Raw genomic sequence first — 25,503 nt, 5'->3', positions numbered from 1 at the left:
TAAGCAGTTTGGGAAAATATGTCAAAATGTAAATTTTGATGTGTTGTTGGGTAAAAGGCCATAGACAGACTGGCATCAACAAAAATGCTGTGGATTCATGTAGATGAAAATATTAATTTTAATGACCATGTATTGAAACTTGTGCAGCCTGTTTTGCTCTTAGAATTATTGCAAATGTCTGTACTGCAAAGAGTTCCAGGATTGTAGACACAATATTTTGGTTATTTTCAGTCTCTTGCAGCATACGGAATAATATTTTTGGGTTCCACCACTTGCCATCAACAGACACAATGCAAACCCTTATTCAACAAGTTTAAAGTTCTAACAATATCTGACAAATGCTGACTTGCATAACTGCAATACTCGTTATAGCATAACACTCCATACTCAGTGAACAAAAATAACACACACACAAAGGCATGTGAGACATATTGGTACAAAACTCTACAACATACTGCCGGCCAACAGCAAAAAGTTAGAATATGAAAACAGATTTAAAGTAGAATTTAAAGAATATCTACTTGAACAATGTTTTTACTCGGTAAATGATAATTAGGCCAATAAATAATTCTGATGTTTATATTAAGGAAAAACTGAAAACATCCCCTAAAGTTTCTGTTAATTTCGTAAATCTGATGGACAGCTGCTGTGTGTGGTAAAATCTTTACTGAATTATTGTAGTGTATATAAGGGCTTCCTGTTTAGGAAAGACAAAAGTAAAGCCGTAAGGCAAACAGACTATGCAGTTACAATACTGTTAGTATACTGTTGTATTACTGTGTCTTGTATGATGAAGTATTATTTTTTGTAAATTTTTTGTACTATTTTGTAAGTATTGTTCTTTGTAGTACTTAATGTAAAATTTTGTATGTTCCTTTTGCACAAATTGTTTCCCATAAATTTACATGTACTTTTGGACAACATCCACACAATTTTTATTTTGTACAGACGGATAAATAAATAATTAAAATAAACAAGTGCCGGTCCACCAGATGTCACTGTCTTGCGACCATTGTGTTGTGTGCAGTTCAGTACCACTTTTTGTAACTGCTGTTTGTCACGAATAATGTTACTGAGTGTGATAATTACACCGAGGATAAAAAATTTGTGTCAAGATAAAAAAGAAACTATCTAAGAAAAGTCATATGTAATTACATTTAAAATGTCACGGGAGTGATGATTGTGATACGAAGTACCTTCCTATTTTTAAAACTAAATGCGCATCAACCATTCGGTTCCTTAAGGACATATATGTTGTACAGAAAATATAATCACATGAAAAGTTTTATGGAAAAGGTTCATATATTATCACAGTTATCTGTTTTCATTACTAAAACATAAGTCTAGGAATATGTTTATCTTTTAGTTACTTTACCTGTCTTCTTCACTAATTTGTATAAAACCAGCTAACACAGCTCGCAGAGGTGTAAATCTGGTATCCTGGTCACAAATACAAGGGTAAACAGTTAGCTTCAGTGTTGCCTCTCCAAAAGGTTGCAGAACTGTTTCTTTTGGAAACACCTACATAAAAAAGTGCCATTATGAGTATACTGAAAACTATAAGAAAAATGATTTCTGAATACAATGTATGATAGCTATACCAGTAGCTGTGAATCTTTTTAAAACATATACCATAATAAATAATTAAAGTAAGGCTGTCATCAACCAAAAAGCTGGTTTGAACATGCTTTATTAGGCATGATCTGTTCAAGATGGTATGCCCTTGCTTTCTTTCAACCTTTGAGATGATTTATGTGGACAGTCATTGGAGGATTTACAGTTTAATGGCAACTCCAAAGTATTATTCAGCTTGACACTTGTCACGTTAAACAATTGTTGGTAGAGGTGAAAGAAGCAATATCTGACAGAAAAAGATTGTGGGACCGATTGAAGATTGAATGCCTGACACTTGGATTTGTAATTTGACACATAGTTCATTGGAACATGAAGCCACACATGAAAGTAAATATTACTCTGAAAATGCAATAACTGAAATAGTGAAATATAAGTCCGATGGCCAGAAATAACAGAAAAAGTTTATTTTTGGTCACAGCAAAAGCCACTGATCATCAGATTCAAATACACCAAAACCGCAGAAAACTAGAGGAAAGAGGAATAAGATTAGGGTATAACATTCTGTTGACAATGAAGTTATTATGTCATAACACAAGCTTAAATTGAGGGGACGTGTGTGGAAGAAAATTGATCATAATCTTTTCAAAGGAACCATTCTGGCATTTACCTTAAGCAGCTTAGGAAAACTCTGAAAAAAAAATTAGATGACCATACAGATACCTGAACCTCTATTCTCCCAAATACAAGCCCAGTATGATACCCAGTGTGCTACCTCACTGACTGAAATGGCTGTGATCATGTCAAATGAAGATGCCAGTGGAAGAAACTGCTGTCACATGTTGGTGCAGTTTTGAATGATCCTATGTCATATGTTGGTCAAATTCAGAGTGATGGATATAAATACAATAAGACAAAATAATGTGTACAGGGTGGTCCATTGATCGTGACCGGGCCAAATATCTCACGAAACAAGCGTCAAACGAAAAACCTAAAAAGAATGAATCTTGTCTAGCTTGAAGGGGGAAACCAGGTGGTGCTATGGTTGGCCCACTAGATGGCACTGCCATAGGTCAAACAGATATCAACTGCATTTTTAAAAATAGGAACCCCCATTTTTTATTACATATTCGTGTAGTACATAAAGAAATATGAATGTTTTAGTTGGGCCACTATTTTTGCATTGTGATAGATGGTGCAGAGATAGTCACAAACATATGGCTCACAATTTTATATGAACAGTTGGTAACAGGTAGGCTTTTTAAATTAAAATACAGAACGTAGGTACATTTGAACGTTTTATTTCGATTATTCCAGTGTGATACATGTACTTTTGTGAACTTGTCATTTCTGAGAATGCCTGCTGTTACAGCATGATTACCTGTAAATACCACTTTAATGCAATAAATGCTCACAATGATGCCATTAACCTCAATGCATTTGGCAATACGTGTAATGACATTCCTCTCAACAGCAAGCAGTTTGCCTTCCGTAATTTTCGCACATGCATTGACAATGCGCTGATGCATGTTGTCAGGAGTTGTTGGTGGACCACAATAGCAAATCTCCTTCAACTTTCTCTACAGAAAGAGATCCAGGGATGTCATATCCGCTGTATCCAGTGAATGTGCGGGCCATGGTATAGTGCTTTGATGACCAATCCACCTGTCATGAAATATGCTATTCAATACCGCTTCAACTGCATGTGAGCTATGTGCCAGACATCCATCATGTTGGAAGTACATCACCATTCTGCCATGCAGTGAAACATCTTGTAGTAACATTGGTAGAAAATTACATAGGAAATCACTATACATTGTACCATTTAGATTGCCCTCAATAAAATGGGGGCCAATTATCCTGCTCCCATAATGCCGCACCATACATTAACCTGCCAAGGTCGCTGATGTTCCACTTGTTGCAGCCATCGTGGATTTTCTGTTGCCCAATAGTGCATATTATGCTGGTTTATGTTACCACTGTTGGTGAATGACACTTCGCCGCTAAATAGAACACATGAAAAAAATCTGTCATCATCCCGTAATTTCTCTTGTGCCCAGTGGCAGAACTGTACATGATGTTCAAAGTCGTCACCATGCAATTCCTGGTGCATAGAAATATGGTATGGGTGCAAGCGATGTTGATGTAGCATTCTCAACACCGATGTTTTTGATATTCCCGATTCTTGTGCAATTTGTCCGCTACTGATGTGCAGATTAGCCACGACAGCAGCTAAAACACCTACTTGGGCATCGTCACTTGTTGCAGGTCATGATTGATGTTTCACATGTGGCTGAACCCTTCCTGTTGCCTTAAATAACATAACTATCTGGTGAATGGTCTGAACACTTGGATGATGTCGTCAAGGATACCAAGCAGTATACATAGCACACGCCCATTGGACATTTTGATCACAATAGCCATACATCAACATGTTATCGATCTTTTCTGCAATTGGTAAATGGTCCATGTTAACACGGGTAATGTATCACGAAGCAAATACCGTCCGCACTGGCAGAATGTTATGTGATACCACGTACTTATACGTTTGTGACTATTACAGCGCCATCTATTACAAAGCGAAAAAACATTCATATTTATTTACGTACTACATGAATATGTAATAAAAAATGGGGGTTCCTATTTTAAAAAATGCAGTTGATATCCGTTTGACCTATTGCAGCGCCATCTAGTGGGCCAACCATAGTGCCATCTGGTTTCCCCCTTCAAGCTAGACAAGTTTTGTTCTTTGTAGTTTTTTCATTTGATGCTTATTTTGTGAGATATTTGGCCTGGTCGCTATCAATGGACCACCCTGTATAGTAAACAATTGTTGCTAGTAGTTCAAGTGGAACTTTGTGTTACTAAGATGTATTACATTCAAAAACACACTATACCATGATCAAACTAATCCATACTAAACCAGGGTTGGCGCTTTCTTCTGCTAGCCTCCTCATATTATTGTAGACATGCTACACTATGACATAAAGGGTATTCATTTTCCATAAAGTTTATTTACTTGTTTATTTTTCTTGTCTTCTAAGAAAACAAGTCAGCCAGAGACTTCCAATCATGAAATAAACTTCTTAATGATTCAGAAAAGCTGACAAAAATTAAAAAAAAAAAAAAAAAAACAAACACCAGAAAACAAAACTCTTGCAATATTATATATGAATGAATCTAATGTACCATGAGGAATTTGTGTAGAGAATAAAAGTAGTGTACTACAAAGAAAGCTTTTCAACTGAGATCTCCTAATCTGTGGGTTATCTCTCAAATTTTTCAGTTCTTCAGAATGCTTATAAAAATGGAACCTGCAGAATATTGCATACCTTTTCTACAAAAGTTAAGGATGCTTTATGCAAATGGAAATTATTTTTCTGTTGATTGGTCACTGAATGAAAGCTGCGATACTTTTACATGAGCCTAAGTTTAATTTAAAATTTTATTACGGAGTACATGTAAAGGATTGACAGTTCTTATGGCTTTATGATCTCATCATGGTATTATATGCACCAATTTTGCAGCTACTATATTTCACTTACTATTTCAATAATGCCACTTGCACTGAAATATAATAACATTTCTCCTTTCCCCCCTCTTCACTTGATTAGGGTGTTATGATAACTTGTCACATTATTGGATGTGGGAATAGGGAGGAGGAAAGAAGAATTTCTTTATAGGATGTAGCTTCCATTTGAATATTATTGGCTGACATTGTCATATCTACATCTACATATACATTCAAACTCATCAAGCCACTATAAATACTCACATCCTATCTTCATGGTCCTTATGCAAAATGTAGATTTGTGGCAGTAGAATCATTCTGCAATCAGCTTCAAATGCTGGTTCCCTAAATTCACACAATACTGCCTTGTGGAAAGAGCATCAGCTCACCTCCAGGGACTCTAAATTGAATTTATGAAGTACATCATATAATATTTACACGTTGAGTGAAGCTACTAGTAACAAATCTTGCAGCATGTCTCTCAATTGCTTCAATGTCTTCCTTTGATCTGACTTGGTGGGGATGCACAACACTTGAACAGTACTAAAAACTGGGTTGTACTAGCATTCTATATGCCATCTGCTTCATGGATGTGCTACACTTTCCCAAAATTCTTACAATAAAATGAAGTTGAGCATTTGCCTTCCATACTACCAACCTGATGTGCTTGTTCCATTTCATATCACTTAGCAGCATTATGCCTAGATGTTTAATGGATGTGAGTGCATCAAGCTGTGCCTCACTAATGCTTGATTCAAAAGTTACAGGAATGTTTTTCCTAACTTACATTTTTGTAAATGTGGAACTCCTGCCATTTATCAAACCAACTAGAAATTCTCTGAGTCATCTTGTATCCTTCTAGTTATTCAGCAATGACCCATTCCCATACAGCACAGCATCATCAGAAAACAGCTGTAAATTGCTGATCACCTTGTCTGTCTAATCATTTATGTATGTAGAGAATAAGAGTGGCCTTATCACACTTTCCTGGGGCACTTCTGATAATACTCCTGTTTCTGATGAATACTTGTCATCAAGGACATCATACTGGATTCTGTTATTGCAGAAGCCTTGGTACCACTCACAACACATCTGCGAGCCTAATGCTTGGACCTTTAATCACTAATAAATTGCGTGGATATACAAACGTAGAAACAATAGCTGGTTACATGGTACCAATTCTGTATCGGTCATTCTGCTGCCATGCTGTGACATGTGGCTGGCACCGTTCGTAGCCAGGTGGTGCTCCCTTGCTCAGCCGAGTTGCGGAGTGCCTCTATCGAAGTTTTGCGCGTACTGATGTGGCGGCACTATTAAATGTTGTGGCACTGTCACAACACTTTTCCTCCCTTGAAAAAAAAAAAAACACTCACTTCCTGGGAGACACGGACAGTGCGGAGGACATCCATGGCCTCTTGGGAGGCCCTGAGAACATCCCGCGGAGAAACACGATAGTACGGTCGAAAATGTCCAGGGCGGAAGCCACTGCGTGGAACGTGCCTCCTGGACGAGATGATGGCTGAAAACTGTGGAGCAGCATCCATAGGTGTCGTGGACCTGGAGGTGTGCTCCAGCGAGATGGGTCCTGGAGAAGGCGGCGTCGCGACTGGGGCCGGTTCCGGCATACTCGGAAGCGGTAGCGACGTCAGCTGCAGCAACACGCATGGGAGATCGGCAGCAGCAACAGGACTGGCTTCTCGGGCTGGTGGAGGCAAAGGAAGGGGCGGTGGCACCGGCGTGGCCACCACTAGTGGGTGCATCTGGTCGTAATGGCGAACAACCATGCTGTCGTCCGTACGTATTTCACAAAGCCGGCGGCCGCGAAGAGCCTTCACCACCCCTGGAATCCATTTAGGGCGAGATCCATACCCTCGTGCCCACACGTTGGCACCCACTGAGTATTTTCCCGCATGAGGGGACACAGTACAAGGCCTGACAGGGTGAAGCAGGTGCAGTAGAGCGCGCGGTTGGTGGCCATGCAAGAGTTCAGCAGGGCTGCGATCACCCAGAGGCATTGAAGCGATGAGAACTCAGAAAATGCAACAGAGCGTCATCTGTGGAAAAATCACTAAGGAATTATTTCATCTGGCTTTTGAAAGTGCGGACAAGGTGCTCGACCTCCCCATTCGATTGCAGATGGAAGGGCGGTGTTGTAACATGATGAATGCCGTGTCCAGTACAAAAATCACGGAAGGCCTGCGAAGAGAACTGAGGGCCATTGTCCGTGACGATCGTGGATGGAAGACCTTCTAGCGCAAAGATTTTGGAAAAAGCCATCATCGTCACTGCAGTGGTCGGCGATGGACATCGAACAACAAATGGAAACTTCAAGAAGGCGTCAATCAACAGCAGCCAATAAGTGCCGAGGAAGGGGCCGGCAAAGTCAGCGTGCACCCGTTCCCATGGCTGCGCCGGGTCAGGCCACGAAGAGGGCATTGTACGGGGTGCAGCCAGTTGTTGAGCACACTGACCACAAACAGCGACCATGTGGGCAATGTCCGAATCAATACCGGGCCAATAAACGTGCCTGTGGGAAAGGGACTTAGTCCGAGAAATCCCCCAATGGCCTTCATGCAACAGTTTGAGAACATCTTTGCAAAGAGAGGCTGGCACCACAACCCGTGGAGATGCGCCATCCGTGGCCAGAAGAACAACACCATCACAAACAGACAGACAAAGGCACAAGGCATGGTAGTTGCGAAGGGGATCTGATTCCCGGCCCTTGGTCCTGTCCGGCCAACCCCGTTGAATAAAACCGATCACCTGACGCAGGACCGGGTCCTGCGCAGTAGCCGACGCAACCTGCGAACCTGTAAGCAGAAAACCCTCGACCGCACGATGTTCTGCCTCATCAATGTGGAAACAGAGTAGTTCATCTCGATCAAAAACTGGGTTGGGGCCCATCGGCAAACGCGACAACACGTCAGCGTTGGCGTGATGGGCCGTGGGGCGATAGTGAAGCTCATAATGAAAACGAGACAAGTATAAGGCCCAATGTTGCAGGCGGTGAGCTGCCTTATCTGGAAGCGATGCCGGTGGGCTGAACAGAGAGACCAGTGGCTTGTGGTCGGTGATGAGGTGAAACTTAGAACAATACAAAAAAATGCTGAACTTTTTTAGAGCACAAATGATAGCGAGCACCTCCTTTTCGATTTGAGAATAACGCCGTTGCGCATCGTTGAGGGTCTTGGAAGCATAGGCGATGGGTTGTTCCGACCCATCCTCATACCGATGGGCGAGAACAGCCCCTAGGGCATACTGGGACGTGTCAGTCGCCAGAACCAAGTGCTGACCCGGACGAAATGTGGCAAGACAAGGAGCCGACTGCAAATGAGCCTTCAGGCAGACAAAAGCCTGCTCACACTCGTTGGACCAACAGAAAGGAACGTTTTTGCGTAACAGCTGATGCAGAAGATGAGCTACCACTGCTGCGGATGGAATGAATTTGTGATAATAAGCAATCTTGCCTAGAAACGCCTGAAGTTCTTTTACCGTTTACGGCCAGGGTAGAGCGGTAATGGCTGCAACATGCTGACGTAGAGGACGTATACCCTCACGGGACAAGTGGAAACCAAGATACATGATGGAGGGTTGGAAGAACTGTGACTTGTCCAGATTGCACTTAAACCCAGCCGAATGCAGAACCCAAAACAGTGAACGCAAATTGCGAAGGTGCTCCTCAGTGGAGGCACCCATGACAACAATGTCATCCAGATAGTTTATGCAGCCGGGAACGGAAGGCATGAGCTGTTCCAAAAACGCCAAACGGTAACCGCTGGTACTGATAAAACCCACAAGGAGTGTTGATGACAAGAAATTCCTTGGAAGACGCATCCAACAGCAACTGATGGTACGCCTCTGATAAGTCAAGTTTGGAAAAGAACTGGCCCCCAGCGAGCTTGGTAAATAACTCCTCAGGACAGGGAAGAGGATAAGTGTCAATGAGGCTCTGAGCGTTGACAGTGGCTTTAAAATCACCACACAATCGCAGACTCCTATTTGGTTTAGAAACCACCATGATTGGCGATGCCCATTCACTGGAGGTAACGGGAAGAAGAATCCCTGAAGCTGTTAACCTGTCTATCTCAGCCTTGACAGGTGCACGCAACGCCACCAGAATAGGGCGTGCCCGGAAAAACTTAGGGCGAGCTGTAGGTTTAAGAGTAATGTGGGCTTCAAAATCCTTGTCACAACCCAGACCAGCAGAGAACATGGACAAGAATTCAGAACACAATCCATCCAGGTGTTGATACGGAATATCCTCAGATATGAGGTGCACATCATCATCAATGGAGAACCCAAACAACTGGAAAGCATCATAACCTAACAGGTTTTCAGTGCCCGGATGATCCACCACATAAAACGTGAGGGGCCTAACAACAGACTTGTAGGCAGTGGAAGCATCAAACTGGCCAACGATAGGAATTTTCTGTTTATTATAAGTTCTCAGATTTCGCGTAACTGGAGACAAGGGAGGAGAGCCCAACTCCAAATACGTGCAAGAATTAATGAGAGTTAGTGCAGAGCCAGTATCCACTTGCATGTGAATGTCTTTATCCAGAACACGAACAGTAACAAACAACTAATTTGTTTGAGAAAGCACACAGTTAACATCCATGTCCGATGCCTCATCCTCATTGACAGGAACTTCGGGGGACTGACACACAGAAGCAATGTGGCCTTTTTTCCTACATGAATTACACGTGGCCCAACATTTTGGACACGCGGCCCTGTCATGCTGTACCAAACAATGTGGACAAGAAGGAAGTGTGGAACGAACCTGCTTCTGTGGTTGCTGTTTTTGCTGCGAGTGTGGCGGCCCAATGTGACATTGTTGACGCAAGTGAACTGCCGCTACATTGTCGGTCCCCTGGGAAACAGGCAAATTGTCCGTGTCGAAAGTGGTCTGTATAGTGCCTACATCACACCATGCGTCTATTTGTGCACCAGCAGCGTGAGACACTTCAAAAGATTGAGCGATGCTTAGAACTTCCGACAACAATGGGTTTAGCAGTTGTAAGGCACATTGCCGAACTTCTTTATCAGGAGCAAGCCATAGAATAGCATCCCTAACCACTGAATCAGCATAAGACACATGATGAGTGTCCGTGACAAACTGACATTTCCTACTCAGACCGTGTAGTTCCGCCACCCAAGCCCGGTAAGATTGATGGGGCTGTGTATGACACCGGTAGAATGCCACACAGGCGGCAACGACGTGGGCATTTTTTCAGTAATAGTTAGACAATAAGTCACACATATCTTGGAAGGACAGAGAGGCAGGTTCCCGCAGCGGGGCTAACTGAGATAGCAGCTGATAGATCCGTGGGGAAATCCAAGATAGAAATAACGACTTACACATAGGAGCGTCGACAATGCCGAAAGCCAAGAAGTGTTGCTACAAACGCTTCTCATAACCCTCCCAGTCTTCAGCGGCCTCGTTGTAAGGAGGGAACGGAGGCGGAGAAGAGGAAGACAGACGATGGGTAAGCGACGTCGACAACGCCTGAATAGCAGCTGTCAGCTGTGTTTGTTGTTCAATGAACGCTTGCATAAGCTGTTCCATGTCTGCCCCGAAATGAACGCACAAATCCACAACACAGGAACAAAAATATCCGACCTCATCAGCAAAAAGTGTTATAACCTTTAATCACTAATAAATTGCGTGGATATACAAACATAGAAACAATAGCTGGTTACATGCTACCAATTCCGTATCGGTCATTCTACTGCCGTGCCGTGACATGCGGCCGGCACCGTTCGTAGCTAGGTGGTGCTCCCGCGCTCAGCTGAGTTGCGGAGCACCTCTATCGCCGTTTGCGCGTACTGATGTGGCGGCACTATTAAATGTCGTGGCACTGTCACAACACTTTTATGTCTCAAGCAAATTTACTACCTCTGAACTGAGATGTATTAAAGATTTCTGCAGCAAACCAATGTTAAGGACATTAGTCCATAATATGTGAATTAATTTTCTTACCTGCACTTTTTTCTAGTCATTAGGTTCTTTATGGTGGGTGAAAGATTTGCAATAACTGCAAACTATGTAATGGGCCAATGCTCCAGAGCACACCCTGTGGACCTGGTGACACATTTGTTTTCAATTCTTTCAGTTGATTTTCTATGCCAGGGATGCTTATTTCTATGTCCTCCATGCGGGAGTCTGTGTGACAGTCAAGTAAGGGTATGTTTGTCTGAACTTCTGCATGAAATTTAAAACTTCAGTTATCTTTTTACCATCTTCTACTGCCACCTCAGACTGGAAAAGAAATGTCTGGATAGAAGTTTCTGCTCTGCTTAGTGATTTCATGTATGACCAGAATTTTCTCAGGTTCTCACCAAGAAATTTTGCTAGGGTATGACGGTGGAAGTTGTACCCTTTGCACATCGACCTTCTTCTGGATGGACAAATTTGCACTAACTTCTCCCTATTGACAATTGCATGTTGTTCTTTGTAATGAGAACACAACAATATCTAATTCTTCAGCATTTTATAAATTTTATTATTAAACCAGAATGTGTCTTTTCCATCCTTAACTTGGCATATACATCTCCAGGCTGCGATATACAATTACTTTAAACCTTGCCTGTAATTCTTCTGCATCCATCATGTTGGATCTAAATGATGTCCACTTATTGTCTAAGTGAGATGCTAACAACTTCTCATCTGCTTTCTGCTAGCATAAATACTCTTCTAGCCTTCTTCAGGAATTTATTAACTTTAGTAACCATTGTCACTATTGTGGCATCATAATCACTAAGCACTGTCTCTACACTGACACTGTCAGTAAGGTCTGGCCTGTTTGTAGCTATAAGAACTTAAATATTTCCATTGTGTGTTGGTTGTTTAATTAGTTCTTCAAGTCAGTTTTTGGAAAAATTATTCAAAAGTACTTTACAAGGTTGTCTGTCCATAACTCCTTCACCAAATCCATAGATGTCCCAGTCTATACTCGCAATCATTTTGCTTGAGGCGGAGAATCATTATGGAGGCTGGCTGCCTGGCCTTGCCCATTCACTTTTTGGGTGGACAGGTGACCACTTATGAGTAGAGTCTGAGCAGGCATACAGGGGGAGGGGTCTACTGGCTATTTAGAGCTCCAATGATAGGCACGTTAAGGAGTCTCTTAGGGAAATAGCATTGAGGGCTGGAAAGAAATCAAATTTACACTTGATATGCCTGCCAGGAAGGCCTCATCAAAGATGAGGTGGTGGCCCTAGGCCCTGCCTGCAGCCCTCAAGTGTACAGGTGCTGTAGTCAGCAAGTTGTTTTTATAGTGGCATTTGTGGTGTCTGTCATTTGGGTTCTTAAGACAGCCTCTGTTTCTATGGGCATATGGTGGAAACAGTGAAGACTAATGGCCTTGCTCACTGGGTGCAAGCAGAGCTCACAATTTTCAGCATCATCCTCAGAGTTGTACAGGATCCTTTGGCCTGGAGCTGAGTGGAGGGTCTCCGCCACATTCTTTGTTGATTCTGTGATGCTCATGGCTGCAGATTTCTGGGCCTGCATTATGGGGTGGAGAATTGTGAGATTCCTCTTGATAGGTCAGGTTTGCACTAAACAAAGGAAGCAGTAACTCAGTGCCAGAGTACTAGTGGAGTGAACATGGGGCTTTTTAGGTTAGTTGGTAGTTTGAGGTCCTCTTACGAGCACTTGCCAGTTGATACACAGACTGCTAAATCAGTTATTCCATGCAAAGTAAACATACATTGACTGTCAAAATTTTAACAACAAATTGTCAAAGTATTCATAACTAAGTTCCTGAACTTATTGCCCTCCAGAAAAGTTGTCATGCTCAAATTATTCTCAGAACCAAGACCTGGACTGAACCTGAATAAGAAACCTCTAAAATGTTTAGCAAGGCATGGGATGTATATTGAAAAGACAGATTAGGTGCCAAGACAGGGGGATTGTTCTCTTCTGTCAACAAAAATATTGTGACTATTGAGTTTGAAATTGAGTGTGACTGTGAGGTTTTCTGAACATTAATAGCAGACTTAGATGAACTCAAGTTAATTAGCAGATGCTTTTATCAGCCACCCAATTCTGCCACAACCATTGTAGATTGATTCAAAGAAAGTCCACACTCAGCATTACAGAAGTTCCCTGATAATTTAACATTAGTTGGAGGTGACTTTAATGTACTGAGAGGTATTAAAATAGCAATATCTCTGTCACTGTTTGTAAAAATAAAGTCTGGTATCAGCTAGCACTTGTGGTGATGTGAGATCTAGTAGCTAGACTGATTGTGTTAAAGTCATTTCTTGACAAACATTTGGAAAACTACAGTTTACTGTTACCATCATGTGGATAACTGTACAACTAATCAGTGTTCATGACGTTTCATATTTAACAGTTAAAAATATGATGTAGGGAAGTGATTTACATTAAAAATAGTTTCCACTCATCTCAGAATGGATAAATACAAGTCCTGGTTTTCAAAGGTATCTTTTGCCATTCTTGATGTAAATAGTGACAAGTTCAGGTAACGATGATGGAAGCGGATAGCGATCATGTGCCCTTCTTTCCAAAAAAGACCAGAAAGGCTCAATAATATTGGCATGTGGTGAGAATAGTAGGCAACGGCCTTGCCGCAGTGAATATACCGGTACCCGTGAGATCATCGAAGTTAAGTGTTGTCGGGCGTGGTCGGCACTTGGATGGGTGACCATCCAGGCCGCCATACGCTGTTGCCATTTTTCGGGGTGCACTCAGCCTCATGATGCCAATTGAGGAACTACTCGACTGAATAGTAGTGGCTTTGGTCAAGAATACCATCATAACGACTGATAGTGTGGTGTGCTGACCCCACGCCCTTCCTATCCACGTCCTCCTCTAAGGATGACATGGCGGTCGGATGGTCCCGATGGGTCACTTGTGGCCTTTAGATGGAGTGGAGTGGTGAGAATAGTGGTCAAGAGAGATGCGACAATTCATCCTTGTGCTCACAAAACCAACCCGCATAAAGAGAGCTGTGTGAAAAAGGGCTCTGTCGTCTTGGAACACAGGATCATTATTGAAGCACAAACACTATACAATGTGATGGACCTGACCAGTCGAAAAGGTCACATAATCCTTGGCAGTAATGATGCCATGCAAGATAGCCATGCAGTCTGTGGAATACTACAATATTACTGCTCAGTCCTCACTGGACCCTCACCATGTTTCACTCTTGGGACAATAACTCAGCTAGAATTGGAAACAGTGTGAAACCAAATGACATCCTGCCATTGCTTATCAGTTTAGGTTTTATGGCTTTGTCACCATATTTTCCTAATTTTTTCACTGATGCAGCTAAACCTGCAGTTCTCTTCATTTGGTGCTGACAGTGTTTATGAGCACAACACTCAGTTATGCAGTGGTGATGTCTGCAGCTGTCATCCTCTTATTTTTTGTCATAATCCTCTTCAATGACCGTACAACACACTCACCCAACACATACTTTCATCTGCATTGTGTCTTAGTGGATTATATTTCTGCTTTCCCTGTATGCAGTATAAATCTTCAGTACAATGTCTCTTGAAACACCAAATACTTTGGCTACTTTGATTACCATATGCTCATCAACAATTTGCCAATATTGAAATGCACTGAGCTCTGACAGAATGCTCTCACAGCTACATCAAACATCTTTCTGACCATGACAGACACATGCAGCATATTGAGACATAACAGAGACACCATTTGTCATCAGATACAACAGTGCAACCTAGAGGCTTGGCTAGCAGCTGCATATATGTTGAAACATGCATTTCTCATGGTGTTTCCATATTTTTGTCCATCTCCTGTATAATCAGCAGTGATGGATGGCTTATCTGATGAACTTTTATCAGACAGTGACTGTGTTAATTCTTTTTGAAGTGATGGATGTTGTTTATTTTGGACTAGTCTCATGTCATGCACTTTATGTTTAACCATCTTGGTTTATTTATTTTATTTACCGTACGGCATCTACAGGGTAAAATTGCACACATACTATTAATTAATATAATAAATGAATTACAAACATATTATTAAATGATTGACTGCAAACAACAATATGCAAAAGATTAGGGAGATAGTCACTGCAGCAGTTACAAGTCCACATCTAAGCATGTCACCCACTGAACAGCACGTGGAGTAGCATTCATGATATCCCACCATTCCTCTTCAAACCTCCTTGTAGGACATTCAAAGATCAGGTGAAGGATTGTTTGTTCTTCTGCACCGCAGTCGCATCGTGGGTCATCAGTGAATTTCCATTCGTGGAGAGTGGCCTTACACCTGCTGTGGTTAGTCCTCACATGATGAAGTCTGCACCAAGTTCTTCTGGGCATTTGCATTCCTTCCACTGGTATTGTAGGATCAGAATCAGTGATGAGAGGATGATGATTATTCAGTGACCAGTATTGTCTCCATTCCCTTGCTATGTCATACCTTTCTGGGAATTTGAGGACTTCGTCTTCCCATATAGGCTTCCTGGATTTTAGGCGGATAGTTGGTAGGTGGTCCAATATTTTTCTCTCACAGTCAAGAAAATCTACAAAGGAAAATGAATGAAGCATCTTGGTGAATGTATGAAAAACTTGAGTGTATGCACTGTTTACATAATCTATAGCCACTGTGTTACGCTAATGTCATGTCTAAAAAAGACTGTGTCTGCACATAGTGACTATTTTCTTAATCCTATGCCTGTGTATAGTGAAGTGGAGGGGTGTAGGTACCACCTGCATAAAAATGTATGATGTGAAATTTTATCCAGTCAGCAAATTTTTGTGGTGGTAACAAATGTGGAAAAAAGCCATGTTACTTGGAAATTTGTGTCGTGAACATTATTTTCATAGTTCCTGGAAATAAATTAACGGATATTCTATGTGGCTTTGATAATCAAGATTGACAATGCAGGTAGGTACCATTACAATTCACATCCATCTACAAAATGGTAGTGGAACTGATCCACAAAACTACCATCAAATATCATTGGCATCCATTTGTTGTAGAATCTTAGAACAAATTCTGAGCTCAAAAATAATGAAGTATGTCAAACATTATGACCTCCTCCATGCAAACCAGTATGGATTCCTGAACAGACGCAACATTAAATGCGTCTTCTGTCACCATCTATTGCAAGACTAAGGAACGTGTGGGGACTAGTCAAAGGAGATCTTGGCTTCTGGGGTTCATGGTTTTAAAGGATTCTGTGTTAGTGTAGAATGTTTATGTATTGCCCATACATATCACACTAATCTGTATTATAAATACCATCATCATACACACCTAGACCAGCAAGATAAATCTACAGTAACAGAGCTTTTCTTATTGCATGACAGTCCATGCTTATGAGAAGACATAATATTGTCAGTTTCATTCATCTGGGAGTGGTTGATAAAGGAGCCAATACATATTCACGCAGCAGACAACCTCATCAGCAGAGTATCAGGATTCCACGTATGTACAGCCTGGTTCCCTGCACTTGCTGCCATTAAATATAGAGGAAAACAAGAATTTTCAGACAGCTCCACTGCAGTGTATTGGAGGATGCCACAGTGACAATTGTTAGACGCATCAGGGACAGAGTGCGCATACAGGAGAGCATGGCATGATTCGCACCAGGGGCTCTAGAAACACTATCATCATCTTTCTTGACTCAACTCAATCAGAAATGCATGACTCACAGATGGAGTCTCTGTAAGAATGCCATCACATGATGGACACCACTGGTTGCTACTTTCCAGCAGTAACGAGCAACATTCACCTGACAATGTCAAGCAACTGCCTGAGAGAAATATTGTGAAATTTACATGAGAGAGATCTGGCAGCAGAACCTAGAACCATGTATTAAATCAGAGACTGAACAGTAAAAATAATTACTTGATTTCACCTTGTTAACATACACAGAGAAGGCAGAGTGGCAGTCATCAGTATTTGTAATCTATAGAAAGCTTACAGCACTGTAACATTCTTTCCTATGACTCTTCACAGCAAGTAGTTGTGCTATTGTTTTCTCCTGTATTATCATACCTAGAGGACAGTTATACTATTCCTTTTAGGATTTTTACATTATATTTTTTTATGTTTGGATCTAATCTGAGACACATAGGCCTCAGGGATGTTTGATACATATTGATCAGAAAACATCATCCGCCCCTGGTAGCTGAACGTTCAGTGTGATGGATTGTCAATCCTCTGACCCCGGATTCGATTGCCAGCTGGGTCGGGGAATTTTTTCTGCCCAGGGACTGGGTATTGTGCTGTCCTCATTATCATCCTATCATCCTCATCGTCTGCAGGTCGCCAAAGTGGCGTCAAAATGAAAAGCCTGGCACCCTGCAAATGTTCTGCCTGACGGGGGATCCTAGCCACATGATTTAATAAATAAATAAATAAATAAAATCAGAAAACATTATGTACCACTTGAAAAGCATATGTGATTTGTTTCCTTTTTTGGGGCCACTATTGTCAATGCACAAATATGTATAATGAAGCTGAAAATAGATCATGCTCCATCTCAAATCTTGAACCGAATAATGTGGTTTGTGTTCAATGATGAAACTGTTAATAAGTCTCAAAGAGTAATTCCAATTTTAGACTGTGTATACGTATTAACTTTACTGCAAGAAGATCTGTCAGCACAGGAAGTCACCAATAAAATTGGTCTACACAATAAAAGTGTTATTTGAGTATTCAGACACTACTGTGACATTCAAAACACTGAATAGCCACCTCATAATTTGTTGACCATGGTCAAAAATACCAGCTGATGTATGCTATGTTCTAATTATGACTCTTAGGTACCCTGAAGAGAATTCAACAGTTTGGCAGTAACTGTTAGGTCTGTGTCAACCCACACAGAATGGAACCATTTCTGCATCATAAATTGGGCTCCTACATATCCATTAGGAGGAACACCTGGGGTACAACCTAGATCAATTGCATTGGGCTGTCACCACTGATGAGTGCAGGATTTGTTGATGTTTGTCATACAAAAGGGTGGAGATGGCCAGATGTATATAGATATTGCAGGCATGGAATCATACAAGTTCAGCAACTCTATGTTTCAGTAGTTTTTGAACCAATGTGATGTGCAGATTCAGACACCTCTTATCCCTGTTGAGAGTAATTTTAAGATTATACAGTATCAGGATTGGATCCTCCTATCTCTTGTCTGCTCCTACAGTCAAAATTTGGTGATGCATTCAGATTTCAAGATGATTATACATGAGAACTGTGCACCCACCTTATGTGCACCTTTTTCCTGCATGCAGATATCAACCAAACTGAATGGCATACAGTATCTGCTGGCATGAATGTAGTTAAATATGTTGGACCAGTTGACACTTACGGTGAAGAGGAACTTACCTCACACACTGAATGACCTCAGGAGGGCCATCATTGGATAACAGGACAGGCTTGAGTAACAACCTGTCAACAACTTTGTGGACACAAGACCCTGGAGGACCCACACAGGTTAAAATGCTTAGTGGGTGGGAATGTAAAGCAACACATTTTGTTTTCATGTATGTGCAAATCTGTTCACTTTTGGAGAGGCTGCCTTTATTTTTATTATTGTTTGCATTTTTTCATAACAAACAACCAAATTTGTATGAAAAACTCACATCTTTAAGTCCAGAGATTCCATGACAGTTGTTACAGGAAAGAGTGGTAGTTGTCTTTGACTGTACTGGAACAAGAAAAACCTTAACTGCAGGGGAAAAAATCTGATTTGTGGTGTTTTGTTGTTTTACTTGATGACTGAAATGGTTACTGTTATAATCTTTGGTTGCTTTTTAATGAAAGTAATGCTAAACTTCATTTTGAGTAAATCTAAAACAAGAGCTTATCAATATCATGCAAGACATCACTAAACAAGATGGAAAATAAAAAAAAATATATGCTAACAAGAAAAGAAAGGCAGTGCAATAAAGCATCAGGGGAAGACAAATACAAACCACTTTCAGTGGATACAGAGGAAATTCTTGTTTCCACAAAACTTCTGTCTACTCTCCAGGGTCAGGTTTTTCCAATGAGCCAGCAGGTGCTATTTTTCCAGGCACAGAATTAGCAACTCTGCGCTCTGGGTGAGCAGAACTCATACCTTCAGCCATGGTGAATGGGAACTACAACCATTGCTGATGCTGACACTGAATACACATGGAGGCTTAAAGAATGCATTAGCTTATTTTTGAAATGTCACTGTGAGAAAATTATTTCAAAAGAAGTGGGATTATGAAGTTAAGAAGTTGTAGAACACTAGAAGCAGAAAGTAGCTCGCTACAAGCAATTTCCACCAGACAATGTCCTCAGAAGCTGAAAGCTGGTGCATGGTGCAATAAATAATATATTTGCAGAAAATTGTGATAATGTTTCCTATTTAACACTAATAATAAAAGCCCTCATTTAATAAACAAAAGTAATTATAAGGGCGAATCAAATGAAAACAAGACAGCCAGGAAAAAAGTAAGTAAACTGTTTGTTATTTAAAAGTAATCTCACTGTGTGAGAAAATGATTGGTGTCTTCATGGAAAAATGTTTGTGGTTGCCTACAAAACCATAATTGTATCAGTTGTGCATCTCATTATCTGAAGCAAATTGATGGCCATGAATATCTTTCTTCAGGGCTTCAAAAATATGGTAGTCACATGGGGGGGGACTGGGACTGTATGGAAGATGTGTAAGAGCTTCCCAGAAAAACTTCTGCAGTGCAGTCAAAAAAAAAACCTTTGCAAAATATGGGTGGGCATTATTCTGAAACAAAAGAATGTCATCTGCCAACATTCTTGGGCACTTGGACTTGATGGCACACTTCAGTTTTTGCAAAGTGTCCATATACTGCCGTGTATTAGTTGTCTTGCTCTTTTCCAGTAAGTCAATGAACAGCACACCTTTGGAATCAAAGAAGAAAATTCATGATAACTTTCCCAGAGCAGGAGTGCACAGCTTTGGACATTTTTGGTGGGGCTGGATCCATATGCTTCCTTTGTTGGCTCTGATGCTTGCTCTTCAGCCCAAAATAATAACACTAAGTTTCAGTTCCTGTTACAAAATGGGACAGCAAACAATATTTTGTATTGTGATAACATTCCAGCTGCTGAACTGGTGTTGATATTTTGTTCAACTTCTGCCACCCCATCAAGCTGTGTGGATCTCAATGTGCACAGATTTTCTGGGACCTCAGATGCTCTGTCATGAAAACTGAGCATACCAGAAAGGATGTCCAACATGAGCCGAATTCTTCCACCATGACTGATGGCAGAATCCACCACTGCAATGACAGAAGTGGTAATTTCATGATGAGTCAGCACCTGTCTTTCAGTTGCACCCAACTTTCCCAAAATTGTTTGGTCCAAGCACTCACACATGCACATGTGACATGCTATGTTTGCCATATATAACAGAATTTCAGACATGAATTTCACTTCCCAATACTCCTTCCACAGTAAAATTAAAAAAAAACTGAAAAATAAAAAAGGGGAACTGCCCTACACCTCAATGTTCCTCTTTCCTTGCCCCCACAGTGAAATTGACTAAGTGATTTCACATCAAGCATGTCTAACAGGCGAGTGGCACAGCAGTGAACATTTTTACTGTTCCTTCCTGATTCCCAATAGAGAGCACTCTATACACACCCGCCTGCATTACCAATGCCTGTGCTCATCACTTTGTTTTCATTTGACTGCCCAATGTAAAACTGTTAAACTGAAGTGGACACCAAAATAGTAAGTATTGTGTGTTGGAAGTACTTAAAAACAAATTTAAAAATGAAATTAAAGACCTGAAATATGATAATAGAAAAACAAGGGAAAGATTAAAAACTTAAATTAAAAATTTGTCTTGTTTAATGGAATGTATAGACCAGACCTTAATTGTACAGACAGCAGTGCAAGTGCTAAACTCAGAATAATATTCATGAATCTCAGGAGGGAAAGAGTAGATCCAAAGAAATATAAAACATACAAGGTAAGTTTAACTAAATTGAAGTCCAGTTTTCTAAGGACATTGTTAATGATAATGAACACCTGAGAAAATAAATTTACAATAGTATAAAGTTGCCAGAAAAGAATTCATTGAATCTGTAGGGGAAGCTAATAAGACTTAAATAATGAACATGGTGAATGATTTTCAGATTAAAAGACAAACAGGAATTTCTAGAACAAGAACATGAATCCCATAAACTTCAGTTTAAGTTAGATTACAACTTTTCTATCTGAATGGAAAAAAAGGTTTGAGATTTTTTGCAGAATGCATTAGAGTTTCTACAGTGCAGTCAAAACAATAGACATTCCAGTTTACTTGCTTTTTCTGTTCATTTTGTTTTCATTTGATTGCCCCTTACACAAAGTTTTTCTGCTGGTTATTTTCCCATTAATGATTTTTCATGTCTTTCAATTGCTTTTCCTGTTGTTACACCAATTATGAGTGTTTGTAAAATGATAGCAGTATTATTGATATAGGATAACTAAAATTAATAAAATTGATATTTATTACATTTGTGGTGACATCGACTGCACATGACTCATTGGACAAATTGGTTTTCAAAGTTTACACCAGAAGATACAGTACATCTGATAATATTTGTGAGAACATTTTTAGATGTATTCCCCATAATGTGTGATACTAAAAAGAGAATGAAATCACTCTTTAGCCATCTGGAGTGGACTGGCACAGATGCAATGTTTCTGCTGCTGCCAAAAACAAATTACTGCAATATACTCCTCTTTATCAGTGATCCATATTGTTTTGTTCTGGATCCTCCAGCAGTATGCTCCAGTGCTGTGATTGAGGTATTTACATGTGTATGAGGACTGCAGGTATTTAATTGCAGACAAACAATTAATTACATAACTGTAATGGAAAAAGTAGACTGATACTCACTGTAAAGATGACACATTGAATTGCAGACTGACACTGCAAAAAGACTGTTACCCATTAAGCTCTTGGTCAAACCCTTCATTAGAAAAGAGAATTAGACACCCTTTCACACAAGGAAGAACCACTCACACACACATGACTGCTATCACTGTCTGCTCAGGCCACAATGAAACTGAAATGCATCAAATGGGAGCAACAATCTATAGTGAAGCAGGGCAGGGGGAGGGATAGGATGCTATGGACGGTTAAGTGGAAACAGCGCTGCCTGGCAGAGCATTTAGGGACTAGAGGTGGCAGATAAGGCTAACCAATGCAGAGTTGGAAGGCTGTGCAGGAGGGAGGGAAGGGAAAAAAAAGGAAGTGGAAAGAATAGGAGCAAAGAAAAGGAAAATATCTGTGAGTGCACTGGCAGAGAGCAGTACACAATGGAAATGGAAATGCCATGTGGCTAGGGCCTCCCGTCGGGTAGACTGTTCACCTGGTGCAAGTCTTTCGAGTTGATGCCACTTTGGTGACTTATGTGTCACTGGGCATGAAATGACAATGACAAGAACAACACAACACCCAGTCCCTGAGCAGAGAAAATCTCCTACTCAGCCGGGAACTGATCCCGGGCCATTACGTATGACATTCCGTAGCGTTGACCACTCAGCTACAAGGGGGGCAGACAGCAGTATACAATGAGGATGGGGATGTGAGTTGGAAGGAGGAGGTAGGACAGAGGTAGCAGAAACTGTTGGGTGGAGGGTTGGGGACAGTAGGTTACTGTAGGGTGAGGCTGGAATTATTTTGGAAGTGGAGAATGTGTTGTAAGGATAACCTCCATCTGTGCAGTTCAAAAAGCTGGAAAAGCTGTGGAGGAAAGGATCCAGATGGCCCAGACTGTGAATCAGCCATAAAAATCAAGCATGTTATGGTCAGTGCAACAGGTGATCCACCTTGCTCATGGCCACTGTTTGGCAGTGGTAAATCATCCTGGTGGAGAGCTATAAGGTAGACATTCCAACATAAAAAACCTGATCAGTGATTGCAAAGTTGATACATGACATGGCTCCTTTTACAGGTGACCTGATGGGGTAGGATAAACCTGTGACAGGACTGGAATAGGAAGTGCCAGGTGGGTGGAATGGATATATCCTGCACCTAGTTCTTCCTTTGGAAAAGTCTCCTCTCCCCAAATCAATCCCAGCCCTTTGGCAAATGGTTGAGTTTGGGAGTAGCATATAGGTGGACGATGTTGTAGAGGTTGGGTGGACTACAAAACATAGCTTTGGGATGGGTGTGGAGGATCTTGGGAAGGATGTCCCTCATATTAGGGCATGATGACAAACAATCAATGCCTGATAAAGTATGTGGATCAATAGTTCCAGTCTGACGTGGCATTGGGTGACAAGAGGGATGCACCTTTGTAGCTCCTCCCCAAAATCCACAAACCCAACAAACCTGGATGCCCCTTTGTAGCTCGTTATTGTGATACAACTGAAAGAACTTTGGCCCTCTTTGAATGACACTTTCAATCTATTTCCTGAAATCTAACCCACCCACATCAAAGGAAAATCCTTCAGATTTGTCAGTATGCATCAATTTTCATCTTAAACACTTTAATCACAAAAATATTTTCAGAAATACTTCAGTTTTTCCATCATAATTCAAATGCTGATAGTGAATCTACAATATATCATATCTGACCTATCTTCAAAATGACCTAATAGTTCCAACAATAACACACATACATTCTCCTACCCAAATTTCTTTTAACTAAGACAAAATACTAAGTGAATACATTTTATTAAGCAGCATATCTGACATCAATCGTAAGATATTAGTTCTGCTGTCAAAGAAAAGTTCTTTAAATTCTAAATAATCTCATAACTTTACAACTGCTTAATTTATTGGTGAAAGAAACAAGAGAAAAGTATAGTTTGGGCACTGCAGCAAGACAAGCATGTTGCTTCAAAATGAAAGAAGCTTCTCTTGTTGGAGAAGTTTAGCCAAAATTACCACTCATCAGGAGAAGGATAAAGAAAGTATAGCAACAGTGTTAAGCAATAGGATGAGTATATGAAAGGGATGAACTCCAAAAGAAAGCTGAGTGGTCTCCAATGGTAACTACCCACCAACATTCACAACACAGATTGGCAGAATGTGCAGTTGAGGTTATGCTCCAACAGCAATGGAAAAATCATTTTCACTGAGAGATTTGCCCAAAACATAACTCTGTATGCCAGAGAAGATGTAAAAACGAACATAAGTGTGTGTATTTACACAAAGAAAACACATGAATGTAGAACTTGACGTAAATGCACAAATGACAAATGTTTGAGAGAACAGGTAGTGATCGTGATGACAATGTTGGCAATATTGGTCATCCAAAATGGGTGAAAACATTGAGAAGACATGTGCTGTGTTTCAAAACAGCCCCAGGAAATCAGTCATATGAGCTGCACAACAGATGGGAACCAAATGGGAGACACTGTGACATATCTTGCTGAAGACTTGCATCCCTTCCTGTATGAAATTTAAACCCATCAGCCATTAAGCATCAGGGGCACAGAAAAGTAGTTATGTTTCGCCACTACTATTGTCCACAGAATTGATGAACAAGACTTTGATGTGAATATGGTTTGGTTCAGCAACAGAGCCCATTTTCATTTGCATGGTTCATCGATAAGCAAAATTGGCGCATTTGGTTGACAGAGAATCTGCTTCTTTCACAATCAAGAAGTCTCTTCACCCACAATGGGTGAATGTGTGGTGTGCAACATCCAGTTACAGAATAATTAGTGTGATATTCCTTGATGGCATGGTGACTACCAAACAGGACATGAAGGTTTTGGAATGTGATTTCATCCCCATTATCCAAAGTGACCCTGATTTTGACAAGATGTGGTTCATGCAAGACAGAGCTCGACCCCATCAAAGCAGGAGAAGGTTTAATGTCCTGGAGGAGTACTTTGAGGACTGCACTCTGGCTCTTGGGTACCCAGAGGCCACTGGTAACTGCCTCAATTGGCCACCATATTCTCCAGATATGAACATTTGTGACTCCTTTTTGTGGGCCTATATTAAAGACAAAGTGTATAGCAATAACACCAAAACCATTCCTGCATCCAGGAGCTCATCAACAGCACCCATGTTCAAACATTCAGCGGGTCCTATAGAATTCTGCTATTTGTCTGCACATCATCACCAATTATGGCAGGCATATCAAACACATCATAACCAAAATCCAACTTTCTGTAGTGATGTTTAAATGTTGAATAAAGTGTGTGCATGCCATAGTTTGTAACTAATTTATGCTTTTTCATATAGTTCAATAATCATCACTCTGTATTAAGCACTACAGTAAAGGAAATTAGCCTCCAACCCTGCTCCCTTCTCCCAAAATGCATTTCAGTATTCTGCAGACACTTTCCTATGACCAATGAGGGTACTTCAAAACCAACATGTTGTTGTAAAACTGGGACTATGTTAGGGATAGTGTGAATGTAAATGCAGTGCTTACATGGGTATTAGTAGTACAGCAGGGTTGGAAGGGTGGTGGGGGGGTGGGGGGGTGGGGGGGGA

General features: G+C 40.9%; 1 pseudogene; it reads right to left on the bottom strand.

The window, feature by feature from the left end:
* The window catches only part of LOC124605956, a 121,580-nt pseudogene that overhangs the window by 68,373 nt on the left and 27,704 nt on the right, over positions 1-25,503 (bottom strand).

The sequence above is a fragment of the Schistocerca americana genome, chromosome 3, assembly GCF_021461395.2.
Source record: "Schistocerca americana isolate TAMUIC-IGC-003095 chromosome 3, iqSchAmer2.1, whole genome shotgun sequence".
Classification (NCBI taxonomy): Eukaryota; Metazoa; Arthropoda; class Insecta; order Orthoptera; family Acrididae; genus Schistocerca; species Schistocerca americana.
This window is presented reverse-complemented; position numbering and strand designations above follow the sequence as displayed.